We start from the raw sequence: 20175 nt of genomic DNA, 5'->3' as shown, positions 1-20175 counted from the left end.
TTTGCTAATTCCTGGTGCTAACTGCAATGAAAAACAAAACTGCTCAGCTCTCTATCCATTGCGTATATGAAAGACATCTTTGCACCATTCTCAACTTGTCAAGGAGCCATCTGTAATTGACAGAAACAGACTGAAAATGCTAAGGTACAAGATTTCTCTCAATCTTTTGGAATCCTGGCTGTCCTTGCTCCTTACTTGCAAGTTAAAATCCCCTCACATTTGGACATATGACATATGTAACAACTCCTCTTTGGTGAGGAGCTGAGCATTATTGTATTCAGAGAAGAAAATTGTGGAAAAGTTAATTACAGAAAGCATGGAAGGGCCACTTGCCATATTTATCTTCAATAATTGCATTTCTCTCTCTCTCAGCACATATGTATAACCATATATAGCCTCACTGTTAAAATGTGTCCTGGATATGAGGCTGTTAAGCCCTGGTTCCTAACCAAACCATTTATGCATCCCTGCTCTAGCAGAAAGTCCACTAGCAAGAATAAATTTCCCTCAGGTAGTACTAAAGTTCTGCCATACTGCGCTATACCATTCTAACAACGTTACATGTCTCTTTAAGTAAAGATATCAAATCATTATGACCATTCAAGTTCAAGTCAAGCATGAAAAAACCCATTAGAGGTAATTTAAAACTGCTATAATAAAACTATTGAGTGTAATAAGGGATATCCCTCTCCATTAAGCTCTGCCAAGTTCCATTAGAAGAGCACATTGTCACAATGAACATGTGCAACTATCATTAAAATGGACAGAAAACTTGGCTCTTCATTAATATGAACATATATGAGTAATATCTGTTTTTCCCCCAGAACATCACAGTCTCTAATAGTAGCTGAATCATATCTGAAACACATCATAGTTGGCTTAGTTGCCCTTTCTGAGCAAGTTTTTTTAAAACTATGCCTGTTCTAATTCAAGTATTTTTTTTTTTTAAAAAAACCCACTTTATGAACGTGGGATATCATGCTTCTGTATCCACAATTCAGAATGCCACGAAATGGCCCGATATTGCTTCACAATATTGTGCCCACATTGCCAGCAGGAAAAGGGATGTCAAGCTTTACATAGCAAAGGGCAGCCTGAATGTTGACAATACCAATGGCAGCAGTCAAGATGGTCCACAGCAGCCAATCTCAACCTTTTCTTGGACATGGTCATGAACACGAGATGAAAGAAATATAGGCCAAATCAGGATTGTTAAGTTGCATAAAGTACCTTATAAAGTGGTATGTAAAGAATTATTTCCAGTCTGTGGCTCCTTTCAAGGGAACCAGGGCCCACAAGGGGGTCATATAACCCCTATTAAGAATGGCTGGTCCTGAGGGACTTCCGGCTTGACGTCGCGACGAGACAGCAGCAGGAGGACACCGTAGGGTGTCGGAACCACCCTGGAGGGGTGGTGAACTGGGCGGGAAGCTTGTTGATCACGGGGGGGGGCGGCGGCCACCCCGTTCGATCCAGGAAACTCCCAAATCAGTGAACGGGCAGAAACAAGCAGCTTCGGCTTGCTTGCAAGTCGCTGGCAGCCGGCCAAAGAAGCAAGAACCAGCCTTTTGACATCGCTGTTTACCATCGGGTGAGACTTTTATAACTAATTGCTTATACCCCTGAAAAATTCCTATACAGTATATGGAAAAAGAAATGCTGTCCCTCAGAAACTAAAAAGCGGCAGAAGATCTGGTGAGAGGGATAGCTGATGGAAAGGAAATAACTTTAAACTATACTTTGAGAACATTACAGTTTGATGCTGTGAAGCTTGAGAAATTTTCCTGCAACCTATATTTGATAATCTGAATTTTATTTTGACTATTTGGAATCTCTTGGCGTGGAGCCCAGGAGCTGTGACCTTGACTACTTGGCTGTTATTCCCTTTTGACTTCCTCTGAGCTTGGCTGGGAAATTAACCCTAAAGTGGACTTTTAAGGCCATCAGCCGTGGATACAATATTGCAATGGCACAACAAGGAGAATTCTGGAATGGAATAAAACTTGCACTTGAAAGAATATTGGACACCGTGAAATCTCACTATGAAGAAGTAAAATTAGCTAATCAACATCAGATGGATTGTGGTCTGCAGGCAGCAGGGAGCGGCAAGGAAGGAGATGGGAATATCTCAGATGAGGCATCCCAATTAAAACAGCAGTTTGAGGAAATTGTTCCAAGAGAGGCACCGGTCTTGGATCAGGGAGGAGTGCCAGGGAGGGACAAGGGGAAAAAGACAGCAAAATTAACCAGAAGATGCCTGGAGGACTCACTGAGGATGGACTGGGTGCATAGAGAGTTGGTGGGCATAGATCAGACCTATAAAATGGCTTCAGAGGACATGAGGGATGACAGAAAACTTGAAAACACAGTAATATTAAATGAGAAAGAAATTAGAGAGGGAATTACCTAGAAAAATGAAAAAAGGGAAAACAAGGAAGGGCCCCTTAATATTGAAAACAGGTTTATATTCACCATTTGGATTTGTAAAAGGGTATATTCTGTATATTAAAAAGGAGAATTAAATTGAAATAAGGGAGGCCTAATTAGAGTAAAGATGTAATATGGTGATTTTTTTATTTTAGGTAAACTAAATTAGATATAAAGCTGCGTTATGGATCTGGAACCACCTTTAATAAAAATGTTACTAGAAGACTGTTAATAGAAGAATTATTAGAAGAACTTTATATAATATGAGAGTAATATTATGATAGTGGTCATATTGTGTACTAAAATCTGTATATGAATGGTTTGAATGCTTGAAAGATGTTTGGAATGGGGGGGGGGGGGACAACCAGGAAAACACTGAGATGTAAAAAACAAATAATTGTAAGCAAAATATGTAACACGATGTCTGATAAGCACAAAACAATGTAGATAGACCGGAAAACTAATAAAATGTTTAAAACAAGAATGGCTGGTCCACAGGATACCCTCTTGTGCCCACTACCATTCACACTTGTTGAAAAACAGCCCTTACAATGGCTTTGTGTTTGGGTGAGAAGTGGTTAAGTGTGCTGGGAGAACAGTTAGCTTGCATAGCCTTGGCTAAGCAGTATTATCCCAAGGTGCCCTCAGAAGAAGGGAATGGTAAACTTTTCTCAGTCCTCTTTACAAATGCCTGGAGAGGATTGCCATTATGTCAGAATCAACTTGATGGCATTCAGTTATTATTATTATTATGGGCTAGAGTTAGACACTACCCGTTGGACTTTCCTTTGTTCTGTTTTTCAGTTTCGTTTGTGTTTTGTTTCCCTGCAGTAAAAAGTATTTGTTTATTCTGCAGTTATTATGGTGATTAGAGAAGAATTGAGTTCTTATTGTCAAACTGATATGGAAAAAATAAAATACCCAACTCACCCTTTAAGCTTCTGTGACACTCACCATCTCACAGTGGTAGTGACTCTTTTTTCTTCTTTTTCTTGAGTACTTGAGAGCAAACAAAGGAAATAGCCTAGACAAACAGAAACAAAAGTTGAGTATCCCATTGTTAGCTGGCTAGCTGGCCATCCATACTGTAACACAAGCCCAATTTCTCTTTTTGCTTGTGGCTTAGCATAAGAACTTTTCAAGGTTTATGAGAAGAAAAATCAATCCACAAACTAATAAAATACATTGCAATTTCTTTCCACAATTACTGTCTGACCATTTCAGTTTTGTTTTATATAGCAACCAGTTTAAAGGTTTTCTTTTGATTGGCCAAAATGAAGGGATATCGAAAGGTCAGGAAGAGGTCAAGAAGGAGAGACTCTGACAGAGGACTTAACAATATTTATTTTCTCTCCTTTCTGAAACTTCTAGAGTAACAGTTTTGTTTTTTGTTTGGAATTATAAAAGAGATACCTAATCCACAATAAAATCTAAGTTTAAGAGATCACTATTATTGCCAAAACAGTTCAGTTACTAGAGACTCAGAACACAGCCATAGACCATACATGAAACAATACTGTAATAATAGAAAAATTAAGGCTGTTGCGTCCTATAATCTTGGACATTTCTGAATAAACAGATTAAAATTCATTCATACCCAAAGAACCATGAGGGCTGTACTGTCTAACAATAACAAGTGGAGAAATATGAATGGTAGGAATGTAAATCTTGATTTATTGCATCCACAAAAGTGAAGCCAACATTTTTCAAAGGTGTCTTCACTGCTGGACAAAATTTTGTTTTGTAATACTACTCCTAGAATATTCTACTAAGGGAACTACCAGCAACTTCACTGTAATCTCAACATTGTTTTTTTCATTTGAAACTAAAAATGTTTTCCATGTACAAGATGCCCCCCCTTTTCTAACCCAAAATTAAGAAATTAATATTTTAAACATAAAAGAGAACACATTTATATTTAGTAATTAGGTAATATTTACATACCAGTATTTACATATTATGCATCACACTAACTTTATTCAGCTTCTGGGCTCAGAACACTTGGACATTACCAGTCCATTGCATCTGAGCACTGCCTACATGCTCCACCTCCCAAGAGGTGTGTTCCAATAGGTTTGTTCAGCATCAGCTGACATCAGTTACATAAGGCTCATGATTGGAGGCAGCTAAGCCACATGATTGAAGGAAACCTGTTTGCAGAGACAAGGTAAAACATGGGCTGTTTTTTTCTCCTTGGCTTAGTTCCGTGTATAAGGCTGCCCTCAATTTTTAGTCTAAAGATTTTAGACAAAAGTATCATCTTATATATGGAAAAATACAGTACAGTAATTCATAAAGTTCACATTAAATGTTCTTTTATCTTTACATAGCCTGTTCTATAAGTTAACACACCACCTGCATACAGGAAAAGTGTGATAGGAAGTTTCCTTTCCTTGGCTTGTCCCTCACATCTTCTCCATCAATGGTAGAGAGTATTGGCTGGCACTGTGCACCTCCCTCTATCCTCCACCTTGAAATGCAGTTGACCTACCTAACATGGGAGGCTGAGTACAGTACATTGTAGTTGGTTATGAAGGGGTGAGCTGACTCAAGAAAATGACTCCTTGGGCACTATTTTGGAATGACTTATGAGTTGGCTGGCATTTTCAGTCCTGTCCTTTTCCTGTGCAATATCCTGCTTGCCTAAATAGTGAAGCAAATTACCCACAGGACTATAGATGTCCATACTATAATTTTGCAGATCCTGTAGATCAGTTTATGTTATTCAATAAAAGTGGCCCTTAATTTAGCCAAACTTCAGTCTCTACCATTTTCATCATCTCCTGGTTGCAGCACAATTTCTAAAATGGACAATGGTTATGTGCATTACTTTTGATGCCCATACAGTGGTGCCTCGCTTAACGATGTTAATTGGTTAAAAAAAAACATAGCTATGGGAAAACATTGCTAAGCGAAACACATTTTCCCATAGAGATGCATTGAAAACCGGTTAATCCTTTCCAATGGGAACGGATTGCAGTCCTTAAGCGAAAAGCCCCATAGGAAACATCGCTAAGCTAAACAATGTATCCCCCATTGGAATGCATTGAAGCCTATTCAATGCACTTCAATGGTTTTGTGATGTCCATTTTTGCAATTTTAAGTGTGTCTTAAAAGGTTCAAAAATGGTTTTAAATGCTTGGAATCATTAGTGCACCTTATAAAACGTGTGCAAACTTAATTTGGCTTTGTTCTGACTCTTAGTTAATTTTTGGTGAATTTTTCCCCCCATTGAAATGCATTGAACCCAATTTTGACAGCTGCCTCTCAATTACTATCAGCCACTCTGAGTCATGTGCAAACACTACAGTGGCAAGATACATGTTTTTTTTTTCTGCAAAGTGACCAATATGTAAACAGCTACCACCTCTTGTTACTCCCTACTGCCTGGTACTGAGAGTCTCTCTGAAAATGAACAGAAATGTCTAATTTTTAGATGTCTCCATTGGCCTCACTCATGTACATTCATCCATTGTAAGCCACCTCTGTCACCAAAGGTCACACCTGCCTGATATTTCTATGTCAAGACAGGCAGCTGAAATTAAATTAAATTAAATTAAATTAAATTAAATTAAATAAATAAATAAATAAATAAATAAATAAATAAATAAATAAATAAATAAATAAATAAATAAATAAATAAATAAATAAATAAATAAATAAATAAAGCAAGCCAAAGATTAAACCAGGTTTTACTGATGTCTCCAAAACGAACCCATAGATCAGGTATAACTCACTCACCAGTCCAGAGTTCAAACTGAAATGTTGAAACCAGTTGGACATATATTCAGTGCAATATTATATAAAAATAGATGCCGTAAGTAAGAAATATGTATGTTTTTTTCTCCTCACACTTCTATTTTTCTCTTGTTTAGGGTTAGAAACTTACCTTCTTTTATGGTAACAGTAGTAGCACACCTGATATACAGAGCCAGCCCAAACTGACTCCAAATAATTCTACTGTGCTTGCGAGGGATCCCCTCTCCTTCTCCTAAGAAAGAACTCCAAACCGCAGGCTGCGCTCATGTGTGACCCAAAAAAGCAGACTCCAAAGGCCAGCCACTGGTGGGGAAAGCAAAACTTCTTCCTACAGAGCCAAGCAGCTTCCCTCTTGTTCAGCCGATCGAATAAGAGGCCAGGTGAGAGAGACACCAGCTCTTAAAGGCTCTGTTTCCCCCCCCCTCCCTGAGAGCCGCGTCATCATTCTGTGCCACTGATCTCTGGGCAGGCGGGCAAAGTGTCTTCGCTAAGGCAGCTCCGCACCTGGTGGAGCAGACATTCAGGAGGCCCAAGATAGATTGTGGAGCATACACAACTCCGTATTCCAACTGAGGGGAATGGCTGGAAACTTCAAGAAGAAGAAAAACTGGTAATCTACCACAATTATCCCTCAGCATCCACCATCTGAGGCGATTCTCTCTCTCTCCCCAATGGAAAGCTGATGCCCTGAAAAACTGAAGTTTCTAATGACAAAAATGATCAAAATCACTTATCTTTTTTTTTTTTTTTTGCACTTTTATGTTATATAATCTCAAGTTGGTCAGGGAACAATGACTCTGCCACACATTCAAGCCTTTCCCCTTCTAAAAATGAATGTATATCACCTTGTTTCTTTTCCACTGTGACATGATAAACTGCCGTTATTATGGCAGAACTTTACCATGAATGGTAGCTTGATTCATTCCTCTTTGAGTTTGTGTAATAACACGGGTTTGTTTCTCTATATATCTTTTATTTTTCCCATTGTCATTATGATTCTTGGAATTTGATCTGATCTTTTTCTAGTTCTTTGCCATTGTTTCCTTAAACATGCACCATTATTTTCTCTTACTATGATACCTCTAATCACTTTTGATCATCCATTTCAGCATTGAGATTGCTTACTATTTTCTGCCTATTGCTTTAAACACCATGGAACCAGCTATTTCCTACAGAATCCCCATTTAATCCTCTATTGTGTGTGTGTTTTTAAAGAAATCTTTACTCTTTTTCTGTATTTTGAAACAATTGGGTGTTGCCTGTTTGATGATACACAATTAAAAGATATGAACAGCAGGTTATTATTTCCAGTGAAGAGATATGTACCTCACTACTTTAAAAATGCATCTCTAGAAACAGATTCAGCAATGACTAAATTATATTTTCTTCTTGTTTTCCAAAACTAATAGTTTTAATATCATATAAAGCTTTGGTGGGCAGCAGCTAATTCTTCAGATGCACAAAAGCTCATGCCAAATAAAAATGGCTAGTCTTTAAGGTAACACAAGACTCCTCGTTTTTGCTGCAGCAAATTAACCTAGCTAGCCTTCTGGAAGATGCCTTCCAACATTATTCTAGGAAAGCAATGTAGTTACTCTGGCGTCTGCCAAGGTCATGAATATCCATATGCTATCTGCATAGACCAATGGGAGTGCTGGAGTGGAGGAGTCACAAGATATAGGAGATGGAGAGTTTTAGTTGAAGGGGAGGGAAAGTTTTAAATGTTTGGGCGGAGTAGTGTTTAAAAGGGATAAAGGAGAATATTTGTTTAAGAGTTAACAACATTGCTTATTCTGTCAACATCTATAACAATAAACAATTTCTGTTTAGTTCTTTTAAAATGACATGTGGCCTTGACCTCGATTATTAATAATAGGTAACGTTGATGTAATCAACTGGTGGCAGCTGAGGGGCACATAGCGTGAGTTCCTAGTTTGGTGAAACAAGCATGGGCCCCCTGGGGATCGGGACATTTACCTTAATTACGCAATACTAGAAAATACTTTTTTGCTTTTCAACATGCACCATGGTAGCATTTTTTATATTGCTGCTGTTATACATCTTTGTTTATTAAACAGAAAGATTTTCATGTGAATGGAGTCAGTGGAGAAAGACCATCATACACCTCAGGGTACATAGAGAGTTTGGAACATAAAAAGGGTATGTATACATTTAAATACCTGCTTACTCCAGCTCTGATCTATTTGTTCATTGCTGAGGTGATGCGGGGGGCACTTCTTCATGGTCTCATCTCACACTGTGCCAGGATCATATGTCGCCCTTTCCTAATTCCGAACTATATACACATGAACTGCTGCAGTGTGCTTTTCTCCATTTCACCAGTGGAAGTTGAGGGCCACAGGGAGGAGTCCATGGTCCAATTCTTCTTCACACCTGCAGCACTTTTCTCACATGAATGGGGCAATATTGTCAAGAGAGCAAAGGGCGCACATACTTCTGCATATTTGGGTTTCCCACATTATTAGTACAGACTAGGAAGAAACATTGGTACAAAACTGTTATGTTGCTTACACAGTACATGAAGCAACATATGAGATCTGGCACGCACATGAATGTATGGTTGCAGCCACTTCCCCTTACAAGAAGACATCTCAGCTTTTGGTACTTCAGATGTTTTGGACCTCGGCTCCCAAAAGGCCCTGCCAGTTTGCCCAGTGTAAGAGATTCTGGGAACTCACATCCAAGGCTGAAGATTGAGAATCCCTGCCCTACAACTGGTCCCACTGCAGGTTATTATGAGCAGGATGGCAGGGTTGAGGGTAGGGTACATGGTACCCAAGAAAAGGGCACTAGCTTTATGGAAGTGCATAGCAAATTGCCCAAACTTTCCCCTCTATCTGATAATTTTTGGGGAGAACCATTTAAGTTGGAAGAATAACAGTTCCTTTTAACTGACTCTGAACCTGCAGTAACAGATATAATAGTACTTCTCTTCCAGTACAGTGGTGCCTCAACTTACAAGGTTGATCCATTCCAGAAGATGGTCATAACTCAAAATGGTCATCAGTCGAAGCAGCATTTCCCATAGGAATGCATTGAAACATGATTAATCCATTCCGTCCAGAAAAAAAAAACTCACCAAAAAACAACAGCACTACAAGACCTATTGGTAATGCAAATAATCCATTCTGGCAGAAGGAAAAAAAAAACCCAAAATGCAGAGACTGCAAGACCCATTGGAAATGCAACAACAATAACCAAAAAGAAAACAGAGACTGCAAGACCTATTGGAAATGCAAAAAAAAAAAAAACAACCCACAGCCAAAAAACAGAAACTGCAAGACCTATCGGAAATGCAAAAAAACATCCAAAAAGCAAACAGAGACTACAAGACCCATTGGAAATGCAAAAAACCCACAACCAAAAAGCAAACAGAGAATGCAAGATCCATCACAGCCCAGAAACATAACCCCCAGGCTAAAGCCATGCTGTAAAACCCACCCAGAATAGCCAGTTTTAAAAAAGCAAAAGGCAGCACCTTACCAGGCAGTCTGAAACCTCCTCTGAACACACACTCTCTAACCACTGGGGCAAATAAGCTACAAAGAAGCAGCCTCTTCACCACCAATGGTTAGCAGTTTGAATTCCCCGCCTTTTTCCCTGCCTTTTTTCTGGTTGGAACTCATAACTCTGGTTGCAAGTCGAAGCAAAATTTTGCGGCCGGAGCTGGTTGTAACTCCAAGTGGTCGTTAAGTCGGGACGTTCGTAAGACAAGGCACCAATGGTACTATCATCTGTAACAAAGCTCAAACTCATTATCTTCAGATGCAACAATTTTCCTTTTATGACAAGGATCAATATTAATATTCCAAGCATCTCTATAATTGCATGTGTGTCAAGGTGTCCTGCAAATTTGCTTCCAAAAGAGCAATTATAATTGAGAGTTATGGCAATCTGCAGAAGGGGATACCAAGTTGTGAACTAAAACTGTTTGTGAGAATTTGGACACAGATTGTCTTCCCAAATGAAGGATCAAAACAAATGCACAGACGTTGCCTTCAGTACAATTCTATATAGAGTTTTTTTGAAGATTCTGATCTGTTTCATTTTGATCTGACTAGTGGAATAGGAATGTAGCTACAAACAGGATTTTGCTTGTCATTAATGTTACAGGATGGGTGAAAATGTCATTGGATTAAACAGTTATAACGAAGTAGGATTTTCAAACCTTCCAAGATTCATTAGAGGAAGAAATGTACCTCACCTTGAACATTCACACATTTGAGAAACCTACAGGGCATTTCTGAGAAATAAGGGGCAAATAACCAAAAGAAGGGATTTTATGATGTGCATGGTTAACATGCATATTACTGAAATAAAAATAAACACACAGGTGCTTTAAGAAAAAAGCATATACTATGTAAGAAAGCAAAAAAAAAAAAAAAAAGCAAAGCGTGCTGCTTATATACCGCTCCATAGCACTTAAAGGATTCTTTGGGCAGTTTACAATTTAGGTTTCAATGCATTTCAATTGGGGAACCGCATTTCGCTTAGCGATGCTTCCTATGGCGATTTTTGCTTAAGGACGGTAATTCGTTCCTATTGGAACGCATTATCCGGTTTTCAATGCATTTCAATGGGAAACCGCATTTCACTTAGCGATGAAATCGCTTAGCAGCGATTTTTTCAGAATGAATTAACATTGCTAAGCGAGGCGCCAGTGTAGTTTTTTCCTTCACCTTTCAGAGTAGGATCTTAAAGTTGGGGGAGAAAAAAGCCTGAGAAGGGATGACTTTACCCCATTAAAATGCATTTTAATGCAAATAGGGTGGGGACTGTCACAGGTTACTTGGCTGTTATAAAAGAGAGTTGCAACTCAAAAAATGTTGGAAACCACTCGTCTAGACACATCAAAACGCTCAGTTGAAAAAAAGTCACCTCCTGCAAGAATTGAAAAGACCAGCACTTCATAAAATCACCAGTAGTATTAGCAAGCCAAGAAAAAACTATTTTGTGTGTGCAAAACCATTGCATTTATTGCCCCCCCCAAAATCTGCAGTTTTTTAAAATCAGCTAAAGTGCAAAAATGCACAAAGCCTGTTGCAATATCACTCAGTATGAAGGATTATTATTTTTTGTCTCATCTGTAAGAACTGAATGAATGAAAGAATCAAATACTTTAATAATTTGACATTGTTTTTGACATTTACAGGTAGCAGTCGGGGAGAGAAAGGTTAAAAGTGTTTCAGAACTGCATGTCTGAGAGACACAGGAGGTGGGATTACTGGTAAATCCAAGAGTATCAGAAAAGTGTAGGAGGGAGGAAAGTTTTGGCAAAAATATTACATAGTCTGTCAGGCACATATCTATTCTTTTTTCATTCAGTCTGCACCAAAGAGAATTTAATATTGAGAACTGGTAAGATAATACAAATGCTGTTATTTTATTACAGATTTATTTCAGAACACACTAGCGAATTCCATTTCATCTCTTTTATCCTACAGGATAACGGATTGAGACTTTCCACATATGCATCTAAAACATAAACCGAGTAATATCTCTTAAGGTCAACAAATGTTTCACCCAATAATATTTTCATTCCTTAATCTGTAGACAACATTCAGTTACATGTAAACCAAATGCCTTGATTATGCCCATTAGTTCACCATATATTTGTGATCACTGTTCATATGACAGCAACCTCTGAAAATTGCAGCAAATACAGAACTGAATTGCTGTTGGAAGAAAACAGCATACCATATTTCTAGCCTATTTGTATGAAGCGATGACCAGTTTGCTTTATAGCTTAATTCAAAATTCTCCTCCCTTCCTTTTAGATTGCATTTAGTCACAACCCCACCCAGAAATATTGGTGCTGGTATAGGACCTCATTGCATACATATGTTTTGGAATGATAGTAAGTACTGCAAATTATAAAGACATGGATTAAAAACAGAAGTAGGGAGGAAGGGAGGATGTCAAGAGTCAGGTGGAAAAGTTATTAGTTACAATCAACATTTTAAAGAAATTTATCTAATTCCGTGGCTTGTAAACCTTTTTTTAAAAAAGCAAGCATGTTTTGTCTTCTATCATTGGGAGAAAATGGAACTTCCCCACCTTTATTAACTGCACACAAGCATATATGCATAAGTGCAATACTGTAGTAACAAATGTACATATTAACTTCTATGAAAGACTTCAAAATATCTAAAAACATGTCTTTATGATATTGACATATATTGAAGAATTGCAAGGTCTTCAATCTATTGGATAACAGGAGGTGGTCATTTACTTTTCCGAAGTTGCAATGCAAGTTTTTTAGCTACAATAAAAGCACAGTCAGTCTGTTTTCTCTGGAGGGTGGTTAGCTTTCAGGAAACTGGCAAGTAATTTAAAAGCACATATGCATCATAACAAAGAAATAAATAATCAAATAATACTCTGGGATGGAGTTAATATAAATTATGCCTTCCTCCCATCAAAAAGGAAACTCTGATTAGACATGACCTGAACATATTTTAAGAGATGCCTCAGATGAGTAGCAGCACCAGCAGTTCAGACACTTTACACAGGACTTTACAGAAAGGCATTATGGTGGCCAGTTTATCCCAAACACATTTTTTGTTACATAACTTGAAAAGATCACTGGAGATGGCTGCAACAGAAGTCCACCTTCCATAGCTTAGGCCAGTGGTTCCCAACCTTGGGTAATGCAGGTGTTCTTGGAGTGCAACTCCGAGAAACCCCAGCCAGCAGAGCTGATGGCGAAGGCTTCTGGGAATTGCAGTCCAAGAACACCTGGGTACCTAAGGTTGGGAACTACTGGTATAGGCAAAACAGGGCAATCCAGTTCTTTGTTTCATTTGTTCCTGAAACTCTGCATAAATATTTATGAACTGAGACCGTGTTTAGGTATGAGCAAATGCTGCAGTTGTAAATACTGCCATTCCACTAAAGCTGGCAAGATATACTTCGCCCTTAACCTAGGAAATGACAAAATCTCATAATCACAATCTGTTAACTGAGCCAAAACAAGAATCATTTTATCAGTCCAGTCCATCTATTAAAAAGACTTCTCAATTGTTTGGTTTAAATTGCTCCATAACACTAATTGAGTATGTAAGAACAGATCAAATTGAAACTATCTTGACCTTGATCATGTTACATAGCTCCATCCACATAATGGGAATGATGCCACTGACAGGGCAGATTATTGCTGACTGAAAGCTTTTGCAATTTCATCATGTGCTTTGCTTGTACATGATCCAATAAGGTTGCATGCACCGAAAAATCGCAAATTGAAACCTTTACGCCACTGGCAATCTATTGATGAGATTATTCACATTGTGCAGATGTCCCTCACTGAACAGGATTTCAGCCCATGAATCATTCTTCTCCAAATGCAGGAAATTTCAGGAAATAGAACCTGGTGTAAAGTACACTCTAATGACATCAGTTTAGAAAGAGACAGCAGATAGGATATTTCCAAAAGGGCATTTGAGTTACAATACATTTTAAGAAATCTTGCTTCTCTTAAGGAAGAGTGAAAAGAAAAAAAGGTAAACTATATGTGCACACTTCAAAATGTGCATAGTTTAAAAAATGCACACACACATGCTTTAGTCAATGGGGAAAATGCATAGAATTGCACACAGAGAAAGAAAGGCATTAAAAACTCTTCATTTGGTAAAGTGTGTACCAAGGTAAATAACATTTGGGTGAAAGAGGAATACAGAAAATGGGCAGAACAATAATAGAATCTTCATAGGGTTGGAAGGGACCTTGGAGGTCTTCCAGTCCAAGCCCTTGCCCAAGGCAGGAGACCTCATACCATCCCGGACCTCATATCATCCTGGACAAATGGCTGTCCAATCTTTTCTTGAAAGAGAATCCCAACATGCTGGTGGGATTCTAAGGAAGGCAAGAACATCCAGAGAATGGAGCATGTGCTCAACTTCAGAAGATGGTTTCGGAAAAATAGTTGGGAGAGTCAAAGGCTGATTCAGGTGAAAGTCCGATACGACCTTAGGGAACACAGATCTTTGCAATCCTTCACAGGAGATAAAACTAGTGAACTCATTCTGTGTTGTATAGATACGGTTGTGGTAATATTTCATTGCTCAAAGTCTGGCTGTGTTTAGAATGGGAACACTGAAGAACACATTTTTCCTCATTTGGGAAATCCTTCATAATGTCATCACTTTATCAGGATCTGCACCAAGTGTCTGTAACTCAGATTAAGCAAACTTCTCTTAGAGTAGGGATGTAAGCAGTCCTTGAGTCCCTTATGTGTGACCCCAGAAGCAAGACAGACCCTATCTACAGCTGAGTGGGAGGAGGGATGCTGTTTTTAGCTGGGGAGTGAGAGAGGCTTTTACTATTGCCTACCTACTCCCCTTACATCTTGGTGAGCATGGAGAGGAAGATGTTGCTCATGGACTGGTGGTGTCTCACCTCAGTCACAGGCTATGTATCAGCTTGACAGTTTCCTTTCCCATCCCTTTTTGGTAAAATGAGATGTTGTGCAACCTGCAGGTAGACACAACAGTGGTTCCCTAAGTTGTAACCTGATGTAGCCTTTGGGCCTGAACTCATTGTGTATTCCTGCTGTAAAGAAGTCCTGTAAGCTGCTTTGGGCTCCTATTGCTGGCTTATTGCTGAGCAGGTCCTGGGCTTCTTTATGCCCCAGTAAAGAATATAACATATAATCCACTGGAGAAAAAAATGGCCACAGTGTTTATTGGTGTCAGCAGTAGTTCCTGGTTTAGGATTGGGAATTTGGATCCAGTGCATCAAAAGGCCCTCGTGCCCCACAATGTCCACCTCTGGCCACTTCAGTGACCACTGAAATTCCACTGAGAGCAGCAATGCTCTGGAAACCATACGACTGTAGGTCACTTCATGATTCTGTGCCACCTGAGGGTGGGGCTGGACAAGCAGGACCACTATCAGTGTCAGACTGTGGCCCCATCCCCTGCCCCCATATGGGGGGGGGAATGCCTCTTCCATCATGAGTGACCCAGGCCTCTACTTGTTGCTCTTACACCATCTGGATCCAATCCTTATGCCCCGATACTGTCAATAGAGTTGTCACAAGGTAAAAAGCATGCATATACTAGTCAAATAATTTTAATACTAGAAAAAAAACCCATGTAACTTAACTTTATATATAGAACTCACCACTATGCTACAGGGAAGAGGGACAGGAGAAGCTGGTCAGATGCATATTGCCTGATTGGGAGCCTTGTGTCCTCTTTTATGTTGCCCAAATGGACTGGAGTGGAAACCACCCACTCTCAGTCCAACAGCCCATAGTCTTTTGCTTTTAAGATTCCCCACTAGCAAACAGAACGCCAATAGGGTGCTCTGTTCTCCTGCTGGCCAATAAGGAGCCAGTGGTGGTGGGGAGTATAAGCCCCAATCTTTTGTCTGGGTGGCCAGGTCTCCCGATAGTTCCACATGGACACTGCCAGTCCCTTCCATCACCTGGCTTCTGCAGCAACAGAGGCACCCAGATAAGGCTGGGTCCCCATTTCTGGGAGAAAGACAGCAGACAGATGGAATAGATAAAGAGCAAATATAGAGTAAAGGAAACAGTATGATTTATGGTAAAAATTTATGCCAAATGAATCCAGGTGTTTACACCTGCTGAGTTGTCCCAACCAGGGACAAAAATCCAAGTTGCAAAAGCCACCACTTCACTGTAAATGTCACAGTGGGGCAGAAGAGGAGGGGCCTGTAGAACCTAATATGAAGCCTCTGCTAAAGTTTCAGGGGACACAGAGTTACATACATCAATACACTTCTTCCCATCGCTGCCGGCAGGGCTCGGCAGTTCAAAATAAGACTCCCTTTTCCATGACAAATTCATGCACAGCCAGACTTAGCTTGTCAGTTTCATGCTTGTCAGCTAGAGCACAAATTGATACATACAAGAACCCAGCTCCCACTTGCCTGATCCAGTATTAAGAGGTACCTTAACTATATTTCAAACCCTACCTTCTCTGGAGGGCTGTAGTTAAAAATGATCCTGAATACATGAATTGCCTGTTTGTACTTGGTAGGTTGTTCAATCTTCTCTCCCTGCTCCTCCTCCCCCACCTCCACTCCACCTGTTACTGTGATCTTTCTGTTTCTTTTCAGGATGATATGAATTCTGTGATATTATTCAGGCAACAGTGCACATTAAAAACAACTCTGGGGATGCTCACTCTCATTATTCTCTCTCTTCATTCTCCGCCTAATATTTCAATGTTTTTGTACTTGCTAGAAACTGTTTGCAATTATAATGGTTGTTTTGTATTATTTTATAGCTAATTACTCTGTGATCGTCCCCCACCCCCAGTGCTTGCTTGAAAGAAGGTTTCCTTTAGCTGTGGGAGTGGGGAAAGACAACACAAAGACACAGCAACTTTCAGCATAAGTCATGGCCCACAATTTGGTTCACTTACCTGGTAGAAATAGACACCAATCCAACTGAATGCCTTTTGGTTTTGCTTATGTTTTTCAGTATTGTATCCATTCAATCCTTTCTAATCTTGTATACTCACTGTTATTAGCTTTGAACACTTTCTTTTAACTATGTAAGCTGCCTTGGGTCTTTCTTAAGGACAAAGGTGGGATGAAAATATTTTAAATAAATAATATAAACTAAATAAACTAATGTATTCACAAAGGCTTTCACGGCCGGGATTTAATGGTTGTTGTGGGTTTTTTGGGCTCTTTGACCGTGTTCTGAAGGTTGTTCTTCCTGACGTTTCGCCAGTCTCTGTGGCCAGCATCTTCAGAGGACAGGAGTAGGAACTCTATCATGGAGCCCAAAAAACCCACAACAACCATTAATAAACTAATGGTACAATGGTACAAATAGTAATTGTTGAAACTATAAATGATATGCATGCTTAACTAATGAGAAGCTATAATGGAAATTAAATTCAGTGATTTGCTCAGTGAAATGAAATTGGAAAACTGAGCAATAAAATAGCAATGCTTCACAATAACAATTAAACATTCATCATCATCATCAACATCTGGTCCAAAAATGTGAATGAAATAAACCTGCTTGCTTGGAGATGCACAGGCAGATGTGTTCTCTGTGTTTGATTTCTTTTCACAAAAAAGTGAATCATGCTGAGAAAGTAAATCAAACACCTGCAAACAGGTAGGTAAATGTGGAATGGAAAAGAATAAGCCTCGTATAACTCCACAAAAAACAGCTCACAAGATTTACAAAATAAAGAAACTAGCAGGGAAAGCAAATGAATAATTTTGTCACTACTGTGATTAACAGGGCAAAAAGAGAGACATTCTGACAGTCTCTCAGACAATCAGAAGCCTCACCCCCAACTAAGTACTACTAGTTGTTGTGTCTAGCAAATAAAGGAAGAGTTGTGTGAGATAATTGAGGGGAGGAAGGGAACTTGACCTTGCTTACTGATAACTCTAACTTGTAATCTGGTACAAGAATCTCACCAGCAATCTAGAAATACAGTGCTTGCAGGGGTGGATTGTGACTATGTAGTCAAAGATTGACAGAACCTTCTGGCAGAAATTGGAAGAGTTCATTTATAGGACAACCTCGCTACTCCTGGTCATGCTCGCTAAGAACTTCTGAAAAAGAGAATCCAAAACCCCATTTTTTCCATCTCTGTTGTTGTTTAGTTGTTAAGTCGTGTCTGACTCTTCATGACCCCATGGACCAGAGCACGCCAGGCCCTCCTGTCTTCCACTGCCTCCCAGAGTAGGGTCAAATTCATGTTGGTACCTTCGATGACACTGTCCAACCATCTCATCCTCTGTCTTCCCCCTCTCCTCTTGCCTTCACAATTTCCGAACATCAGGGGCTTTTCCAGGGAGTCTTCTCTTCTCATGAGATGGCCAAAGATTTGGAGCTTCAGCTTCAGAATCTGTCATTCCAGTGAGCACTCAGGGTTGATTTCCTTCAAAATGTATTGGTTTGTTTTCCTTGCAGTCCAGGGGACTCTTAAGAGTCTCCTCCAGCACCACAATTCCAAAGCATCAATTCTTTGGCGGTTAGCCTTCTTTATGGTCCAGCTCACTTCCATACATCGCTACTGGAAAAACCATAGCTCTGACTATTCGAACTCTTGTTGGCAAGGTGATGTCTCTGCTTTTTAAGATGCAATCGAGATTTGTCATCGCTTTCCTCCCAAGAAGCAAGCGTCCTTTAATTTTGTGGCTGCTGTCACCATCTGCAGTGATCCTGGAGACCAAGAAAGTCAAATCTGTCACTGCCTCCATATCTTCCCCTTCTATTTGCTAGGAGGTGATGGGACAAGTGGCCACAATCTTAGTTTTTTTATGTTTAGCTTCAGACCAGTTTTTGCACTCTCCTCTTTCACCCTCATTAAGAGATTCTTTAATTCTTCCTCACTTTCTGCCATCAGAGTGGTATCATCTGCATATCTGAAGTTGTTGCTATTTCTTCCAGTAATCTTAATTTTGGCTTGGGATTCCTCCAGTTCAACCTTTCACATGATGTATTCTGCGTATAAGTTAAATAAGCAGGGAGACAAAATACAGCCTTGTCGTACTCCTTTCCCAATTTTGAACCAATCAGTTGTTCCATATCCAGTTCTAAGTGTTGCTTCCTGTCCCACATATAGATTTCTCAGGAGATAGATAAGGTGGTCAGGGACTCCCATTTCTTTAAGGACTTGCCATAGTTTTCTGTGGTCCACACAGTCAAAGGCTTCTGCATAGTCAATGAAGCAGAAGTAGATTTTTTTCTGGAACGCTCTGGCTTTCTCCATAACCCAGTGCATGTTAGCAATTTGGTCTCTAGTTCCTCTGCCCCTTCGAAATCCAGCTTGCACTTCTGGGAATTCTCGGTCCATGTAGGAACACCCTTCTCAAGGTTGCCAGCTGTTATCTGTTCTTCAATGAAGAGCAAACTTTCCTGGCACAGTGACAGTGACTCCTGATGGGCAGGGTGACTCACTCATTCTGCCTTTTGTCTTAGAATTATAGCATAAGATCAAAAGATTTCTCCAGCCAATCCTAAGTGGCGATTAGGTAAGTAGTGTCCTATCTGAATCCTTTCAACACTCTGTATAAGCTTGCTAAAGTTAATAAAGGGAGTTCTTGGGGTGTCTTCTTGAGGCTCCACTGGTGCATCTGTGCGTTGACTGACTTCTTGGTTCTCTCTCTAAAATTAATTGCTTTCCTAATTGCCTGTGATCACCCACTTTCTTTGTTCTGTGATCACCTTTATAAATAGCCTTTCTTTAGTTTCATGATCACTCCTAAATTTGGTGCCCAACGTGGGGCACTCAAGCAAGCCATGAAACAAAGGATTCAAAATGACTTTTGAAAGGGAAATCAACATTGCCTGAAGCAATCGACTGCTCACTACGCCCAGCACGGGTTTCAAGATGTCTCTTCATCCATTAAAGGATCCCAGTGAGTATTCAATTAAACAAACACAATAGGGAACTCCCTTTCACCATTTCAAAAGCAACAAAAGCAGCAATTAATTTATCTGCTGCACAGAGAGGGTCATACTGACGTCTCTGATCAAGAAGTGGAGGATTTATTGAGAGAAATACATACTTCTTGTCCTTTTTATAAGGAAGGAGGAACCTATAAGATTTCAGATTGTGATAAAATTGGAGATAAACTTCACAAGAAGCCTATGGCTCCAATACAGGGCCGGACTGGCCATCTGGTAGTTCTGGCAAATGCCAGAACGGCCGATGGTCAGAACGGCCGGTTCAGGGAAGGAAGGAAGGAGCCGGCAAAGGCTCTCCTCGCAGCCGCCTCAGCCGGCCGGCCGGCCAAGGACGGAGGCAGCTGAGGCGGGCTCGACGCGCGCCTGCCGGGACCCCCTCGCCGTCGGGGCGCTCCTGCGGGCCTGCCGGGAGCGGGAGAGCTGGGGCGGGCAGGAGTGGCCCTTCTCGGCCGCGAACGGGGGCTCCTCGGGGGGGGCGGCCTGCGATGGGAGGGGCGGGGCGGGGGCGGCGGTGGTGGGGCAAAGGGCGGCGTGGCGGGGGCTCCTTCCCTGGGGGT

General features: G+C 40.2%; 1 long non-coding RNA gene across 1 annotated transcript in view; it reads right to left on the bottom strand.

Moving 5' to 3' along the window:
• Positions 1-2117: 2117 nt before the first annotated feature.
• The window catches only part of LOC140702451 (uncharacterized), a 31802-nt gene continuing 13744 nt past the window's right edge, over positions 2118-20175 (bottom strand). Inside the window, exon 2 of the long non-coding RNA XR_012081634.2 lies at positions 2118-3451. This is a non-coding gene — a long non-coding RNA (uncharacterized LOC140702451). The remainder of the gene's footprint in view (positions 3452-20175) is intronic.

The sequence above is a fragment of the Pogona vitticeps genome, chromosome 1, assembly GCF_051106095.1.
Source record: "Pogona vitticeps strain Pit_001003342236 chromosome 1, PviZW2.1, whole genome shotgun sequence".
Classification (NCBI taxonomy): Eukaryota; Metazoa; Chordata; class Lepidosauria; order Squamata; family Agamidae; genus Pogona; species Pogona vitticeps.
The sequence above is the reverse complement of the archived record's forward strand: the minus strand, read 5'-3'. Positions and strand labels throughout refer to the sequence as shown.